The sequence below is a fragment of the Suncus etruscus genome, chromosome 10 (assembly GCF_024139225.1).
Source record: "Suncus etruscus isolate mSunEtr1 chromosome 10, mSunEtr1.pri.cur, whole genome shotgun sequence".
NCBI classification, from domain to species: Eukaryota; Metazoa; Chordata; class Mammalia; order Eulipotyphla; family Soricidae; genus Suncus; species Suncus etruscus.
Genome location: NC_064857.1, coordinates 7,556,176 through 7,574,780, shown reverse-complemented (window position 1 = coordinate 7,574,780; position 18,605 = coordinate 7,556,176). Strand labels below are relative to the sequence as shown.

At 34.9% G+C, this 18,605-nt stretch overlaps 1 protein-coding gene across 1 annotated transcript in view; it reads right to left on the bottom strand.

The window, feature by feature from the left end:
• Nucleotides 1-18,605, bottom strand: part of PIP4P2 (phosphatidylinositol-4,5-bisphosphate 4-phosphatase 2) — a 523,645-nt gene that overhangs the window by 359,086 nt on the left and 145,954 nt on the right. The gene's annotated exons all lie outside the window — the stretch shown is intronic.

The following is an 18,605-nucleotide window of genomic DNA, read 5'->3' as shown; positions in this document are numbered from 1 at the left end:
AATTTATTAGTTTATTCATTTCTAGAGAAGCCTTCTCAAGAACAATCATGCTACTATGTCCTACTGGCTGGAGAGTTTGGTGTCTTGTATAAGGACACTCAACTCTTTGGATTTATATTTCAATTTTATAAACCTTTTTAGTATTTGTCATCTTGTTATAGATGCTAGCTCCAAAACCAATGATGTTATGTTCACACATTCAGTAACTTAACCAGGTGTGAGCATAATTTTGTCCACAACATGGAATAGTTCATTCTCTAGAATTAAAAACCTTTTTGTGAGTGGAGAAAATTATAGTGGTAAGGCACTTGCCTTGCATAAACCAGACTTGGACTTGATCCCAATGATCCTAACTCATCCTAAAGGAGTGAGCCTAAGCAGGGAGACAGGAGCAAGTCCTCAGCATCAGCCAAGTGTGGTTTACTTAACAAAATCAGAAATAAAACAATAAAAACCTTTTGTATTTGGGTGACAGTTGATAGCATTTTATTTACATTTAATATTTTGTGATAATTATACATTTAAGACAATAATTATGAATTGCCTGTTAAATTATTCTGCTTGGAGAGATATAGCTTAAGATAGACAGTATTAGTCCTACCTGGATTCCCCGGTAAGGTTTTAAACATAAAATATACAAGAGGCAAGAATAAACTTGCAGTATACTCCTGGCCCTTCAGGGACTGAGACAGTATGTTTTTGCAATGTATCCTAACAATTATCCATCCAATTAAAGAAGACAACTGAATTAGCTAGTTTTTCTTCTAGTCTTTAGAATCCTTGTGCTAACAACATTAAAAGTTTTCTATTTTGTTTCATTTGCTTTTTATTAAAAAGTACTTTTGTGAGGAGTGCATACCCAGTGTTACTCAGGGATTACTCCTGGTGCTGTGCTGAGAGACACTCCTAGTGATGCTCAAGAGACCATATGAGGTGCTGTACCCATGTTACCATATGCAACACAAACACCCTAGTTACTGTATCATCTCTCAAATCCCTGCATGTTTTTCTTTGTTCTGGCTTGTTTTGGGGTCATACCTGGTAGTACTCAGAGGACCATATGGGATGCCAGGGATCAAACCCAGGTAAGCTGCATACAAAGCAAGTGCCTTACCACTGTACTATAGTTCTGGCCCACCCCTCTGCATGTTTGTTAGAAGAAAAAAATAACTAGATTACTACAAAACTATCTACATGCACTTAAAGGGGCTCTTCCAAAGTATGTGCCATACAACATTTCCGAAATTTTTTGTATTCAGCAACTGGAAACTCATTTTGACTAAAATCATCATTTTTTTCTGCCTTAATAAGAATTACTCTAACAAGTGTATAAAGTGTTTAAAACAATTTAAAATTTTACCGTAGTCACCTTGCTTTGCGAAGTTTTTCCAATAGGGTTTCATACATAGACTATTTAAGCATTCCCTTCTCCACCAGATTGTCTGCTCTTTTCACACTTGCCTTAGTATCCCATCCCTAATTCTACTCCTGGTGGTAAGCTGAAGATAAGTTCTGTTTCTGCTCCCTTTGGGCATCTGTTATTCTTCTATGATGATTCTTTCTATTTTGCACATGAGAAAGATAGGTCATTCGGTGTCTGTCCCTCATCTAATTTTACATTGCATGATAATCTCCAGATACATCCCACTAGCAGAACTTCATGATTTTACCTTTTATTTATAGCTAAGTAGCATTCCATTTTTTATATGTACCATGGTTCTTTAAACCAGACATCTGTTTGTTGATTCCCTTCTGTCTCCTCTTCCTTCTCCTCCTCCTCCTCCTTCTCCTCCTCCTCCTCCTCCTCTTCTTCTTCTTCTTCTTCTTCTTCTTCTTCTTCTTCTTCTTCTTCTTCTTCTTCTTCTTCTTCTTCTTCTTCTTCTTCTCTTCCTCATCTTCTTCATCTTCATCATCTTCTTCATCTTTTTCTCCTTCTCCGCCACCTCCTCTTCTTCATCTTCTTCATTTTCTCCTCCTTCTCCTCCTCCTCCTCTCCTTCTTCTTCTTCTTCTCTTCCTCCTCCTCCTCTTCTTCATCTTCATCATCTTCTTCTTCATTTCTTCTCCTTCTCCACCACCTTCTCCTCCTCTTCTTCTTCTTTATTTTCTCCTCCTCCTCTCCTTCTCCTCCTTCTCCTCCTCCTCCTCCTCCTTCTCCTCCTCCTCCTCCTCCTTCTCCTCCTCCTCCTCCTCCTCCTCCTCCTCCTCCTCCTCCTCCTCCTTCTTCTTCTTCTTCTTCTTCTTCTTCTTCTTCTTCTTCTTCTTCTTCTTCTTCTTCTTCTTCTTCTTCTTCTTCTTCTTCATTTTTGGCTATTGAATAATTCCACAATGAATATAAGAGAGTTAGCGAGTTGGCACAAAAGTGGGCTTTCCTGTACTGCTGTGTTCTTGAGGGTTGTACAAAGCTTTGGAAACAAGACTCAGAGTTTATAAAATGAGACTCGTTGTGCAGTCTAAAATGGATCTAAGTCTCTTAATAAATGTTCAGGCTTCTCTTTTATCCATATATGACATCACATGTTCTGTTCTCAGATTGCCCTGTCCATTGTATGACTTCTAAAATCATATTGCTGGTCTACTTTTGGACTATACCACAATAGTTCCCTAAAATTTGAGCTTTTCTTATCTGGCTATCACTAATCCATAGTACTAATGGGTGAGACTCCTGTGCTTAGCATCTGTTCATTGCCTGGGTCTAGGCCCTGCCTGTATTATGTCTGTCTAGGCTCTGAAGCCTGCTTGTACTCAGCCATCTGTCTGAGTACACGAACACACACACACACAGCTTACCTTGTAGTCCAAATTAGTGCATTCAAGGAGATTATGAATAGAGCCCAAGAGTGAAGAGAGAGGGAGAGAGGAGAGAGACACAGATAGAGACAGAGGCAGAGAGACTTCATTTTTTAATGACATCTTAATTTAAGCACCATGATCATAAACATATTCGAGTTTGTAAGTTGGATTTTTGTCATAAAAATGAAAACCCTCCTTCACCTGCACAACCTTCCCACCACCAATGCCCCACTCCTTCTTCATCCTCTCCACCCCTGCCTGTATTCAAGACAAGCATCCTATTCCTTCACTCACTACTATTGTCATGATAGTTGTCAAAATACTTATTTCTCTAACTGAACTCAACACTATTTGTGGTAAGTTTCATATCATGGTCAGTTCTTCCAGACCTCATCTCTATTGTCTCTGGGCATTATTACAATAATGCATTTTGTTTTTCTTAAAACTCATAGATGAGTGAGACTATTCTGTGTGTGTCTCTCTCCCTTTGACTTACTTTACTCAGCTTACTAGATTCCATGTACATCCATGTATAGGAAAATTTCATGACTTCATCTCTCCTGATGTTGCTGATAATCATACTCATTTTTTCTTGTCCTGTTGAAAAGCAACTTATTTTTGCTTGTTTTTGAGATCCATGCAAGCTCCATGTTTGACTTGGTTCTGCATTCAGATATTACTCCTGACTGGACTCTGGACCATATGGGGTGCCAGGCTAGAAATTGGGTCAGCTGCATGTAAGGCAAGTACCCTGATATTTGTATTATATCTCCAGCTCCTTGAAACATTTTTAGATATTGGAATGTTAGGGAAATAAAGAAAGACAGTCTTTTATAAAATGTATATTTTTAAATTAATATCCATGTTTAATAGACTATTTCCACAATTCCCCATGTATTGATTTATATTGAACATGGTTCTCAAGTTTACAAGGTCCTTATTTTATTATTTTGTTTACTTAATTTTGTTACTGGACTATGTCCTGTGTTGCTCAAGTATTAATAATGGTTCTGTACTCAAGGATATGGTGCCAGGAATCAAAACAGGGTTGGCCCATGCAAGACAAATGTTACCTGCTATACTATTGCACTTTCCCCATTCTTTATTTTCTTTGTTGAAAAAAGAATCTATTGTTTAAATATAAAAGGTGACTTTATATAGTCTAACCATGTCTGAGAGAGTTCAGTGTAGGAAGGACAGTGAAATACCTGATATGGGAAAGAACTTAACCTAAGGATAAGATCAGACTTACATAAGCTAGCAGAGTATATTAATATGAGATTTTGGATAATGAGCTATTTGAATATCTGATTTCAGGATGAGTGTCTTTATGTATCCTGAGTCCGTATATCTACTTCACTGTCTTAAAGGTCCCAACATTTTTTTATTACTTTCACATGTCTAATTTGGAATTAATTATTATAGGAAGGGAAAAGCACATAAAAGTAATTGCCACATACTGGGTAATCATAGGAAGACCTAATTCATCTGATCAGCTGAGTACCATCATCAAAGACTTGCAAATAAAAAAATCACATTAACTTTTGATGAGAAAGCGTAGCTAGAAATAACATTTAGAGAACTCAGTGTGCTGATAAAAGTAGAAATGGGAATGGTGTGATAGTGTAGAGGGAAGGCTGAGGTGGCCTGAATGTTGTGGGGAGGCAAGCTGAGTGATGAAGGCATTTTTGGATGTCAAGGACCCTTCTCTCCTCTCCCTACCCCGAAGGCATACACGTGGTAAAACTGGGGTTCAAGAAGCCAAGCAATTCTTTCCACATAGCAATTTTCCTGGGGCTTGGACCCATGCCCTTTGCTTTGGCTCTGGAATTAAAATTTGAGAATAGCAGTGTGGCTGCCAAAAATGGGATTGACATACAATTTTTGTCTTGTGTAAACCTTTTTTTTTTTATTGCTTCTCTTAGAACCGCCAATGAAAATGTTGAAATAGAAGAGTCTGACTTAATCATTTAAACTAATCAAATGGTGGTGCCAAATTTCTCCCAAATTTTAGATGGAATGTGATCCTTACAATATCTTCACCGGAATCACTATGGGTATTTAAATTCAAGCACCTTCCCCAAGATCTACTGAATCAGTATTCCACTGAGGTTAAATTTGGGGAAAGGAGTTTAAAATAACTGTCAGCTTTAGTTTTGTTCTTGAAGTTTTGAATCCATCCAATGTGCTTTCTTGAGTCCGGTGTTTGGAAGAATTTCTGTGTTCTAATTATTTGGCATGTCTGTGTTAATTAATTGCTCTATTGGGGCTTGCCCATCAATCAATGATGTTATTGTTGATCAATAGAAAGAACTACAGTGAGAGTCTTTGTATATTTACTTGGGTGTCAGAAATGGATTTTTAGTGAGGTGACTAGACTAGAAACAATGTCAAATTGGTGGTGGGAATGTTGCACTGGTGAAGGGGGGTATTCTGTTTATGACTGAAACCCAACTACAAACATGATTGTAATCATGGTATTTAAATAAAGATTTATTTAAAAAATCATGACTTATGTCAGTATTTATATCAAAGCTAAGGGTGTTAGTTTTAGATCCCTATACATTTTATATTGTCATTTTCTTTATGTATTTTTGGAAGTATTTCATAAAACCGGAAGTTTCTGTTTAATATGCTTGATCACAGAATAGTTTAGTAAACCTCCTTATTCCACAAATTTATACTTTTTTAAAAAAAATACAGATACTGTTGCCATCATATAAGAGAATGGCACCGTCTTTCAGATTTCTTCTCACACATACGCATTAGCAACACATCATAAGAAAAGAGATTTTCTTGCCAGCCTTAGGCTCTGTGGGTAATTGTTTCTTCTCTACACCTTCATTGAAATTCACTCTAATGCTACCAGAATGAATTATAGTTAAACCTTTCATTTTGCACATATGTAGCTGGGATAAAGAGATTGTGCCAACAATATTACTCAGCTACTTTTAGTTTGGGGTCAAGGTTGATGTAAACTATTATAAGAAGATAAAAAAATATTTAATATTTAATTGGCAAACATATAAATGTGTAAGCCTGTATCTTACACATTTTAAAAAGCTTATTATTTTTGCCTATGGGCAGTAGGCTTAATTGAATTAAATGCTCCAATGATATCGGATTTAAAAAGTGTAACTTTTAAAGTATGTAATTAGACTCTATCTCACAATTAGAAAAAAGGAATTCAGAAATTGTTCTGATGTGAATGTTATGTAACTTATATGCAATCAATTCCGGAGGATACATACTTTGTCTTACTTTCTCAGTGCAAACCAGTATGAGGTAGATAATAAAGAAGCACATAAATATATTTGTTCAAAAATTTACTAAGAGACTGTAGAGAGAATACATTGGGTGAGGCACTTGTCTAGATCTGAATTCCATCCCCAGTTCCATATATGATCTCATGAGCATCACCAGGAGTAATCTCTGTTCACAGAGCCACAGGTAAACCTTGAGAACCACTAGTGTGGCCCAAAAACTAAAGTAAAACAAAATAATTTACTTATAAAAGCATAGAGATAGGACAGGACTATGGATCGTTGCAAGCAAGGAGATGACCCCTGCAAATATACATCCCTCACTCCCCCACATCTTCACTAGGAATGATCTCTGAGAACAAAGGAAAAGTAAGGCCTAACCACAGATAGGTATAACCCTAGCCCTCAAACAATAAAAAACATTTTCTTCCAATATGAATAAAATGAATGGGTATCTGGTATATGTCATTTCAATATTCTGGATTCCAACATTTTTAGGGTGCCATATTATTGAGAAGTGAGAAGTGAGGAATTTGAATTTGAATTTCTTCAGATTAGTATCACTGAAAATTTCTAAACTCAAGCCTGAGATAGGATTTTATTATTGACTCTTTACTTCCATTTCTCTTTGCTCAGTAATTTACAATTACTGTTTTCCTAAAACCAGATACTTAACTGCCCTAAATCCCACTCCTAAGGGGCTCCTAAATATAAGTCTTCCTTTTATAAATGTCATCATACCTTTTCAACATCATATATTTTTCCATCTCAACTTCCTACTATACCTGACTTCCTAAATATACAAACATTTAAATCTAGATCACTTTTTAATTTACTTGAAGAAAATGTATCGCATAGTTGATGATAATACTTTTGTTTCCAGATAAGTAAAAGCAAAGTTATTGGAAAAAAATAGAAAGAAAAATAAAAAAGAGAAAGGAGGAGAAAAAGTATAAAAAAACAGAAAGGAAAAGTATAGTAGCAAGCACATTTATAAAAATTATTGAATTATTTTTATATTATCATGTTATTATGCATTATACATTATTGGCATTAAAATAGGAATTATATAACTATAAACATATAATTTAGATATATTTAGATATGTAAATAAAATTTAGATATCTAAATATATATCATTTTTATGATTGATATATTTAGATATGTAAATACATACAATTTTATAATTTATATATTTAGAAATGTAAATACATATACATTCACATACATTATATAATTATTATATTGATCATAAACTATTATATATTACTGTTTATTATTTTAAAAGTATTATCTACATTGAAGTCATTAATACAATGGCAGAAGGTATAGTACGCTCTTGTTGTTAGCTGTCCATTTAGTTAGATTGGTGTTTTCCTATAGGGATGAAAGCATCAAATAAAGTTTGAAGTTGTCCAGAAATTACAGCACTAATACTGATACTGCGACTTTTAGGGTGTGTGTACAAAGCTGCCAGGCCACCTGGAAGAAGGATTTTGGGAGGAGGGTGCCCACACTCTCTCCAAAAAGCCCTAGTCCTTTCAGCACAAAGATCTGTGTACCTGAAATTTGGTCAGTTTAGTGTTCCATAAACCTACATATTCTTGTGTTGTCTGAACAACATTACTTGAATTGTCTTTCCTTCCAATCAAATCTGTCACAAAATGTTCCTCGTACCTATTTGCTTCTTGCTATTTTCTCCTCCCAACTTGCTACTTTTATTTCATCTTGCTATTGCATTTTATTCCCTTCTTGCTATTGAGCATTGTTCTATCAATCAATCACGTATGAGTTGCTGGGAACAGAATTTCTGTCAGCTGCACGCACGACAGACTTTCTACCCTCTGCCCTACAAATCACACTTAAAGATATTTCTTAGTATCTTAAGTCAAACTTTTATTTTATCCATATATCTTTGAATTGTATTTTCTCAAGTTGTTGCTTTGCAAACACTGAATACCAAAGCAAATTTCAGTCTATTTGTGAGATTCCAATAAAATTTCTGTTAAAACTCTATTTGGGCATTCTTGAAAAAGTATACTAATTGTGATTCTGTAATTTATAATTTTTTGAATAATAGTTTCTTGTGCACAAATTCCAACACTACACAATCTCTATTATATCAACCTTCCTTTCACAAGTATCATAACATTATTCCCTCTCAACCTCCTACCCCACCAACTCAATTGTGTAGAGCAGTTCTCCTATTGTGTTCCCTATGGCCCTTGGTTGCTAACAACTGCACATAGAGAAATTGTTTTGTATAATCCCTTCATTTCTGCCTGATTTCATTCAGCATGGCCTCCTCTGATTACATCCATGTTGCTACAAATCGCATGCTTTTGTTCTTAGTGCTGTATTGTATTCCATTGCTCATCACACTTTTGAGGTCTTCTAGAAAAAAATGATTACTATTTTTTTTTTTTTTTGGTTTTGGGTTCACACCCAGTGGTGCTTGGGACTCTTCAGTCAGGAATTATTCCTGATGGTACTCGGGGAACCATATGGGATGCTGAAGATGAAACCCAGGTTGGCTCTGTATAAATTACAAGTGCCTTACATGCTGTACTACTTTTGTTCTATTGTACGGAACAATATCTATTTTCAAATTTCCACACTCAATGGCTACTTTTCAATATTCTTTTTTTGGGGGGATCACACCCGGCAACAATTAGGGGTTATTCCTGGCTCTATGCTCAGAAGTCGCCCCTGGCAGGCACAGGGGACCATATGGGATGCCGGGATTTGAACCACCATCCTTCTGCATGAAAGGCAAATGCCTTACCTCCATGCTATCTCTCCGGCCCCTTCAACATTCTTTTTATTGAGTCTGTTCATTTTTAAGTTTCTCAAATGTTCCATCTTAAGATCTTATTCTCTGACATTTGAAAACCATTCAGAACATTGAACACCAAGTATTTAAAAAGTTTTTAAATATTTGTTATATTTTAGGTACTATGCTAGATAACATGGATATAGAAATTTCTTAACCTCAGAAATATTTGATACCTCAGAGAAAGACAAATACATAGAAAGGAAAGCTAAAATCCTACCTCTTTAGTACCTACAGTTAAGATACCATTTATATGAAAGGCGATTGCTCAGTTGTGTAATTTGATGCTCTTTACTCCATAGCCCCCAGGACACTATGAACTGTGGCCTTGATGGTCCCCAAGCACCAACTTGTCATGAAATGAGAGGTTAGGCATGCACTGTAGGCAAAAAAAAAAAAAAAAATGACACGGAGTGCCTGTTTCTATTCCTAGTACTATTGGGTGCTATGAAGATAGCACTTAAATACTTCTATCAAGTTTCCTACTTTAATCATCTGTTTTTTGGTTGTTAGAATCTACATAGTCTTATCCTTAATTTTGTTCATACTGGTAATGACACACAGACACTTTGAAACACAAAGCCAAAATTGTGTGTGGTTGCTTAGGAAAATACAGTGGCTCTTCACAAGATGTTCCCAAAATGATTGGAGAACTCAAGGAAATGAGACTTCCTTGCATTTTTATATACTTTTTATTGCTTGCTAATTGTTATCATTAATTGAGCTAATACGTTTTTATATTTGGATAATAGTTGGAGGCATGGCTGAAAGAAAGATTTCTAAAGCTGATTGAACTTCTATTTCTAAAGGTAAATGACCTTCTGGTCTAGAGAGATAACAGGTGTTAATGTGCTTGATTTACACATGTCCAACCCTGGTTCAATCTCCAGCAACACTAGATTACAGCTATAAGATATATATGTACATAAATATCTCTACATCCATATATATCTTATTTATATACAGAAATAAGAGTTAGTTGTCCTGAACTCTACTAAGTGTAACCCAAACTTTCTCCTTCTTACTTATCCCCCAAAACTTGTATGCATCCAAAATTTATTTTTTTGAAAATGAATATTCATTGATCAAAAGTAAAACGACTGCAATATAAAGAGATAAATGAAAAACTCAAAACCTAGGTATAGAAAACATTAGGATAGAACATTTGACATTATATTAAAAGTAATTTTTTGAGTTATTAGCTAAGTTATCTTAGTTTATGCATTTTTAACAAATCACTAATACATAATGATTTATTGTTCTCAATAATTTCTTTGGTCTGCTCTGCATCCAATTCAGGTTATGGTATTTAACAGGTGAGCTCGAAGGTTCTGGGCTTAAACAGAACAGCAGAGAGAGCTCTTCCAACCTATGTGGTCTTTGACTTTGGCCCATCTGTAACTTAGTGGTCTTAAGTGTCCTTGATGATAAAATTGGGAGCTACAAATTCTCTTGATTGGTGAGCTGGAAGACTTGAAACATGCTTTTCCTATCATTTCCCCCTACAAGTCTAGCCCAATTTTAAGGGTATGACCATAGAAACCATCTCCAGGTAGAAGATGCAATAAAGACAGTTCTTACAAAAGGATGTGCCTAAGCTATAGCTATCAAACAGTATACCAAAACCTTCCTCTGATTCCACACATATTTCATATTCTTTCAATTTTAGGGGAGGAGTAGAATAATATTTTTGTTACTGTGTGAGGTCACACATAGCTATGCTTAGGGCTTGGCTATTACTCGTGGTGAGATTTGGATGGGGTCAAATCATATAGCATACTATGTTTGGCTCAGCCACATGCAAATTGGCAAGTTCCTTCCCCACTAATATCACTGTAGCTTCCATAAGAAGCAAACACACAACAATACTAAATTGAGAATCAATGACTAACCTGTCTTCAGTATATCTAGCCAAAACACTTCATATCCCTCTAGATGGTGAAATTGCAAATGAGACTGTTAGAGAAGAGTAAGATAAATAAATTCACTCTTACCTAGTGTCTTGAAGTACAACATTAGAAAAATTAGAGGAGGGATAGGGGAGCATTGGTGACGGTAATGTTACACTCATGGAGGGGGGTGGTCTTTTTATGATTGAAACCCAACTACAAACATGTTTGTAATCATGGTGTTTGAATAAAGATATTATAAACAATAAAATAGAAAAACAAGAAAAATTAGGGCATTTGAGGAAAAGCAGTAAAATAGTAAAAAGTAGTAAAATCTGAATAAAATAAAATTTACTTCTATACCAGTAATATGCCAGGATTGTATATGGTTACTTGAAATATTGTTTGGGACAGTGAAATGAGTATATTGGTATATGAGAATTTTATCTGTAGCCTTTCAGTAAGTGAAAAATAATTCTAAAATTAATGTTATTTTTGTTTTGGGTCCCAGCCAGACATTCTCAGAGTTTACTCTTAGTTCTGTCCTCAGAGATCACTTCTGCTGGTGCTGAGGTATCTTATGGAGCACAATAGATTGAACCTGACTGATCATGTACAAAGCAAGTGCCCTACTCACTATACTGAGCCCCAAATTTAAGTAGTAAATACAAAGACTAAGAATGAAAAGTATATGTCAGTCAGGAGTTTTCAGTAATTCTGTGGAAAAGACTGAGCACATTATCATCAAGGTATTTTCCTCTGGACTCCAAGACATGTTACTTGGTCAAGTTTCAGTTCTGCAGCCTTGGAGTGGTTCTTGGGTTTATTCTTCTTGGGCAATCCACATTTTGGCTATTTGATTTTAGTCTCTGAGGTGTCTTTTGAAAATCAGAGGTCTGCAACTGAATGACTGTAAGTGCTTCTTTTTCTTCTTCTTCTTCTTCTTCTTCTTTTCTAGAAAGGTCTTTTTATGTTTTCCTGTTTCTCTTAGTGCAAGGGGAGAGTGTTTATGCCAGTATTTTTTTCTTATAGTATTGTCATAAATTTTACTTGGTTTGGTGCCATGCACCCAATGTGGCATCAATAATTATTTGGAGACAGATCTCTATCTATTTGGGGAATATAAAACTGCCATGGGGATTTTTATTGACTTATTTTTCCATGTGGATACTGAACCAGAAGTGCCTGGGGGGCTATTCCTGTTGCTACTTAGGGGACCAGGTGGTATCAGGAATCAAACCCAGAGCTCCTGAATGCAAAGCATGTGCTCCAGCCCTCAGGCCCTGGTCTTTTTGATTTTTAGACACATCTAAACTTAATTTTTCTATTTGAAGCCCCACAGGATTAGAATACTGAGAATGGTAGAGTTTCCTGTATAGAACATTCAGGCATCACATTCTCCAAAGTGTCCAATTCCCACACTGTTGTCTTTGCTCTTGGCAAAATCATTTTTATACACCAGTTCTCAGGATATGCTGTCTTTGACCATTTGTTATTGCCTATTTTGTTTGCAGTCTGCAGATAAAAGAGATCATTCTGTGTCTGTTCTTTTCTTTCTGAACATGATACAAGCCAGTTCTAGCCACAAAGCAGCAAACTGCATGATTTAATTTTTTTGTTTTATTTTTGTTGTTGTTTAATGACCAAATTCAACAGTAAGAACCCAGGTTTTATTTCAGTTTTGTGCTCAGGGATAGCTCATTGTAGGGAACTATATATAGTGCTAGTATTGAACTCAAGTTTTATGCAAGGCAAGCATTTAATCTTATACTATTTCTCTAGCCTTAGTTTCATTATTATTATAGCTGAATAGTATTCCATAGTGTATACCACAGTGTATACCACAGCCACTCTGTCCATTCATCTGTTCTTGGACACTCAGAAAACCTTTGGACTGATTTAGAGTGGACTTAGCTACCATTTTAAATTTTTATAAAATAACAACAAATGCTTTTATGACAATTAATCTAAGTAGTCATATAGCACATTATATATATACAGTTTTCAAAGTTAGTAGTTATTGAGATTATGTTGCAAATTAAAAGTAACACTGATAAAAGATAATAGGTAAATCTTATTTATGATACCAATACCTAGAACACCCATATTTGATAAGAAATGTTTGCAGTACATAAACACAAATTGTAATAGAAAGTACCTTTATAGTATAACATGGTACTATATGCCCATCTCTGTCCTCTTTTTAAAGCACTTTCCAAAAACTAATATATTTCATCTTTAGGGTAACTCTAGGAAATATAAGTAAATGAAATTAAAACACACAGAAATAAATAAATAAGTTTATATGGCAAATAAGTAGTATAGTTAGGTTTGGAATTCAAGCAGTCTGATTCTTGCTTTCAAGCATTAATTTCTATGTATGTTCTGTGCAGATAAATACAAAAACAGAAGTTGTACAGCTGTAAAACTACTGGAAGAAATGAGAATGTGTCAGTAATAAAACCATATCATGGTTATGAGATGTTGAAAATCATATTTAAATGTGTTGATTTTTCATATTATTTTATAACTTTCAGTATATCTGACTAGGATCATTTTCAAAAAAATAAAAAATCTTGATTTTTTTTTGTGCAATACTATTTTTTGTTGAGAATGTTATGCCAGCATGCAAGAATAAATCCATTTAATTTAATTTTTATTTTTGGTTTTTGAGTCACACTCAATCGCGCTCAGGGGTTACTCTCAACTTCGTGCTCAGAAATTGTTCCTGGTAGGCACTGGGAATCACATGAGATGCTGGAGATTGAACCCGGATTAGTCCTGTGACAACTGCATGTAAGGCAAATGACCTACCTATTGTGCTATTGCTTTGGCCCAGTTTTACAATTTTCTTTATATATATATACATATATATTTTCACCAAAAATATGGCATTTTTAAATTTTTGTACACATTCTTTCCAATACTTATTTATTTATTTTTAATATTTATTTAAATATCTTGATTACAAATATGATTGTAACTGAGTTTCAGTCATATAAAGAACATCCGCCTTCACCACTTCAACCTTCCCATATTTTATATTTTTCAATAGAACATTCCCTAACCTTTCTGTATTTTCTTTACCTTCTAGTTTCTAATAGGAAACTTCTCTTGGAGCTCATCTCTGTCCTCTATCAGTTGTAGCTAAAGAAAGAAAAAACATTACAATAATATAGACAAAAGACACTAATCAAATTACCTGTCATTCTCCTTAGCCATACCCATAAAATCGATTTTTAGTATTTTACATTGTAGCAGGCAATTAATTCTTCCTTAATTTGCCCCCATCATTTTTTTTCTTTTTTCTTTCTTTTCTTTCTTTTCTTTTCTTTTCTTTTCTTTTCTTTTCTTTTCTTTTCTTTTCTTTTCTTTTCTTTTCTTTTCTTTTCTTTTCTTTTCTTTTCTTTTCTTTTCTTTTCTTTTCTTTTCTTTTCTTTTCTTTTCTTTTCTTTTCTTTTCTTTTCTTTTCTTTTCTTTTCTTTTCTTTTCTTTTCTTTTCTTTTCTTTTCTTTTGGTGGAGTTGGGCCACACCAGGTGTTGCTCAGCAGTTACTCCTGGCTCTGTGCTCCTGCCTTGGGGGACTATATGGGACCCTGGGGGGAACGAATCGAAGTCAGTCTGAGGTCAGCTGCCTGCAAGGCAAATGCCCAACCTCTGCACCACTGCTCTGGCCTCTCCCCACAAATTTTCAACAACCTTTTCTCAACTGTTTCCAGTTTCTAAAAATAACTTTTCAGTCTCCCACTTTCCAATATGACCTAAATCAGTGGTTTCAATGACCAGTCTGCCACCTAGTCTGATCTACAGGGAGCAACTGTAAAAAAAAAAAAAAAAAAAAAAGCTTCCAACTCAGCTAGACATTGTGATAAATGACACAGTTAAGATCATTAATGGAATTTTTAAGAGGGGCAAATCCAGGCTGCGAGCACTGATTCAGAATGTCAAAAAATCATCTCTAAAGTGAAATGGCCATCAAGAACTTTCCTGCTTTATGGAACTGAAGAAAGAATTCCTGCAGTGTCTGCAAGAACAAAACTACTATCTCAATGAACAGAAAATTTCTTTTCAGTTATTTATCTCAAGTGTTTTTTACACAGAATAAGATGAATACACTCAAAAATAAGCAGGCATTTTATTTCAGCTGTATATGGATATGGGAGTTATTAGAATATTTTTATTTTGGCAAAAATTTTTGAATGCTGCTTATCTGAAATGGAAAGTGAAATTCAATATGCTTTGTCAACATTTAAAAGCTTGAAACTTCATCATTATTACCCTGAAAATAGTGTTCCTTAGAAAGAATATATCCACTCATGTGAACTTAATCTTCATGAAAATGAAACCTGATTGAAATGTCCTTTAATATCTGATTCAAATGCAAAAATGAAATATTTGTTTCATTTTTGAATATCATTGGAATAAAGAATAGTCGTCTCTTACTTACTGAGCTATTAAATTGTTGGCCCTATTTCTGGCTACTTATTTCTTTGAGAATATTTTTTTAGTCTTGTCAGTGCTGAAAACTGAACAGTGAGATCAACAGATTTCAATGCCATTCTGAGTCTTTAAACAATGGTGCAAGATGGGTAATAATATGCTAAGAAATAGCAACAGATTTCCCACTAGCATTATTTGCATTTAGGAATCTGCCCTCAAATTTCAAGACTATCTTTTACATTGTTATTTCAAGTTTAAATAACTCATGAATATTCACTGTCTAATATTAAATATGAAATGCATTTATATACATAAAATATAAACATAGAAACATGGAAACAAAATGTAATTTTGCATCAAGTATTTGATTTCTGTTCTAAAAATGCTTGAAATACTTTACTTGTCATCATCATTATATAAATGCAAAAAGAAAGAAAATCACTGCCATAATCGTAATTATTTTTTGGGAGGAACACCTGGTGGTGCTCCAAACTTACTCTTGGATTAGGAATCATTCCTGATAGGGTTTAAGATACTATATGTAATGCCAGAGTTGGCTCCATGTAAGATGGCGGCACTACTTGCTGTACTCTCTCTCTAGTTCCAACACTTTAATTTTTTGTTCTATATTTCATAAAATTCTTAACAAGATTGTGTGTAATAATATCCAATTATATCCAATCCCTTTTCATGATACATAAAGGAAAAACCCAGGAAATAAAAAAAGCAAATGAATTAGGTTTTCATTGAAGGGAGAGGATTTTTAATTTTTTTTAAATTGTATTTTATTGAAACATTGTGAACTACACAGTCCTTCATAGATAAATTTCATATATCAAATGAATCAGGGCCTTTCCCACCACCAGTGTTGACCTTCCTTCATGAATAATCTCATATGCATCCTATACTATCACTGTCTACCCTCAAGACCTGCCAATATAACAGGCCCATTTAAGTTTAGATTGTTAAAGTGTAGGTTCCTTGATTCTCTTGTTGACTTTGGCATATATATTTAGGTCTGTCTTTTTTTTTCTTCTTCATCAATGCACTTGAGATCATTTAGCCCTTGGCCCTGATTCTTTCTTTTTTCCATCTTTATTTTATAGAATAATGCAGAAATGTGGGGTAAAACAAAGTAATTCATGTCCCAAGGTTCTATCAAAAAGGCAGGAGCCTCAATTTAAAAGATGAAAACAAAAAAAGGAAGAGAAAACAAAGCAAAATAAAAAAACAGGTTGTGTGTGTGTGGCAGTTTTTATTATTTTTTTCAATGGCACAGCAAAAATTGGGGAAAATTGAAAGGAAAAACCTATGGCCTAAAAACAGAGAGACCCTACCCATGAAGTATCCTGTCACAACAACTACAGACTCTGGGCATACTAAGTTATCTAACCCCAAAATCTTTCTTCATAGTCCCAGTATAAGTTCTTCTCAATCATGGTTCTTGCAGTCAGGTTTATGTAAATAGGAATCTTGGTTTTTTGCACAGTTACTCTGTCTAAGTCAGGGTGTTATGGAGTGTCTTCTGGTTTCATTTCACTGTTTGGTTATGAGTCAGGTCACCCTCCCCTGAAAGCAAGTTGTTGCTATTTTCAAGTCATCGGGGTATCATATGAACCCACCCTGTAGCAAATTTGTTCCAGGGCAGCATTAGGACCTTCCCTGGCATCTGATTCCTGATGCTAGTGCAGAAAATCATGCTGCTTCCATAGATGGGATCCAAATTTCAGAGGTGAATAGCCATTATCTGATTGTCTGAAACATATGTCAAGTCATTAAAAAATATTCAGAGTGAAAGGCTCCACTACAATATAAGATTTATGAGTCCCATCTGTATTAGATAAGAACTTCTTTTCATACATAATATTTACCCATTTTAATGTGCCTATACAAAAAGAAACAATGACACATGATACTGGTGCATATGTGAGTAAAAGTAACAAGCTAAACAACTCTGATTATCATGTGGTTCGAGGTTAAACTCAGAACCCAAGAAAAATTTATCGACAAGATTTCCTACTAACCAGATTTAAAAAAAGAGGGGGATGGGAAAAACTACCTCTACATGAGGAAATAGACAATAAGAATTATACTTATTAAGGAAATATATCTAAAGAATTATATGAAGGAAATTTACATATCCCCTTTAAGTCTTTTGAAATAGTCTGGTGGGGGGTAAAATCTGGAGCAAATTTGCAGTCTGTGACTTGGTCTTGTGGAGTTAGAAAAATGGCTCCCAGCAGTCACAGATGAGAAAATGTCCTTGAGCTGGTGTTTTTTCAAAAACTAAATTTGGTAGTGAGCAGTAGTCCACAGCAAAGGGAGGGAGGAGGAAAGGGACCACATCAGCAACAGTGGAAGTGATAGCTTCTTCCCAGGCTGAGGCAATGCCTACTGGAAAGTTGTCTTTAACTTTGGGAGCTGATTGGCAGCTGGATGGGGTGCGGGAAATGTTCAGCTTCCTGAGGAGTTAAGAAATGAGGGTAAGAAGGGTTAAATAGGAAGAAAAACAGATAAGAGGTGGTATGGGATTGGAAGGGTTATTTATAACAGGAGAAAGGACTATTTATAACATAGACAGACATGTACATTACAGACGAGCATTAGACAAATACAGAAGTGGCCAACACATACACTCTTGCACACACATAGACAATGAATATTGATCCATAGGTTGATGTTGAAAAGCTGACCCAGGTGAAATGACTCAGAACACTTAAAATTATGAAGCTGGTAAATCAGATGGAAAAGTTTACCATCTTGTAGGCAAATCATCATTGGTGAGGTTAAACTTTACTGAAGAAAGGCTTCCTGAGTTAAATTGTATATAGAGCATTCTTAGAAGGATCATAATTTTCAAGTCTAGAAGAGTAAGTGGTATGGTTATGAGCACTGTAAAAGGAGTCTACACCATGAAGTATCATCAAGCAGTTCTTGTGCATCCAGGTTTCTTTACTGAAAGCAAAAATGAAATCCTGAGCATTATGACATAATAGTAAACTAGCTTGAATTGAATATGAATTGCAATAATATACATAATGAATGAGTACTGTAGCAGGACCCTATGGAATCTAGTTGTGTATTCTTGTTTCATCTGTGGACAGAAACATTAGATCATATTATCAGGCATACATAATCAAATGGAAAATGAATATATTAGAATACTTGTCAAGATATTAATGACAACTTAATGAGAACTGTCTTTTGAGTTTTATACAGCACTGAAACATGAAACTAGGGTGACCAACTAATAGCTCCAAGAGCCATTGTGAACAAAATGGCCAAGAAGTTATTATAGACATTAAAATGAAGACACTAAAATTATTATAGTAAGCACTGTAGTGAGAGTCCATGGCTTCCAAATGCATTCTATACCTGTTTCTATGGA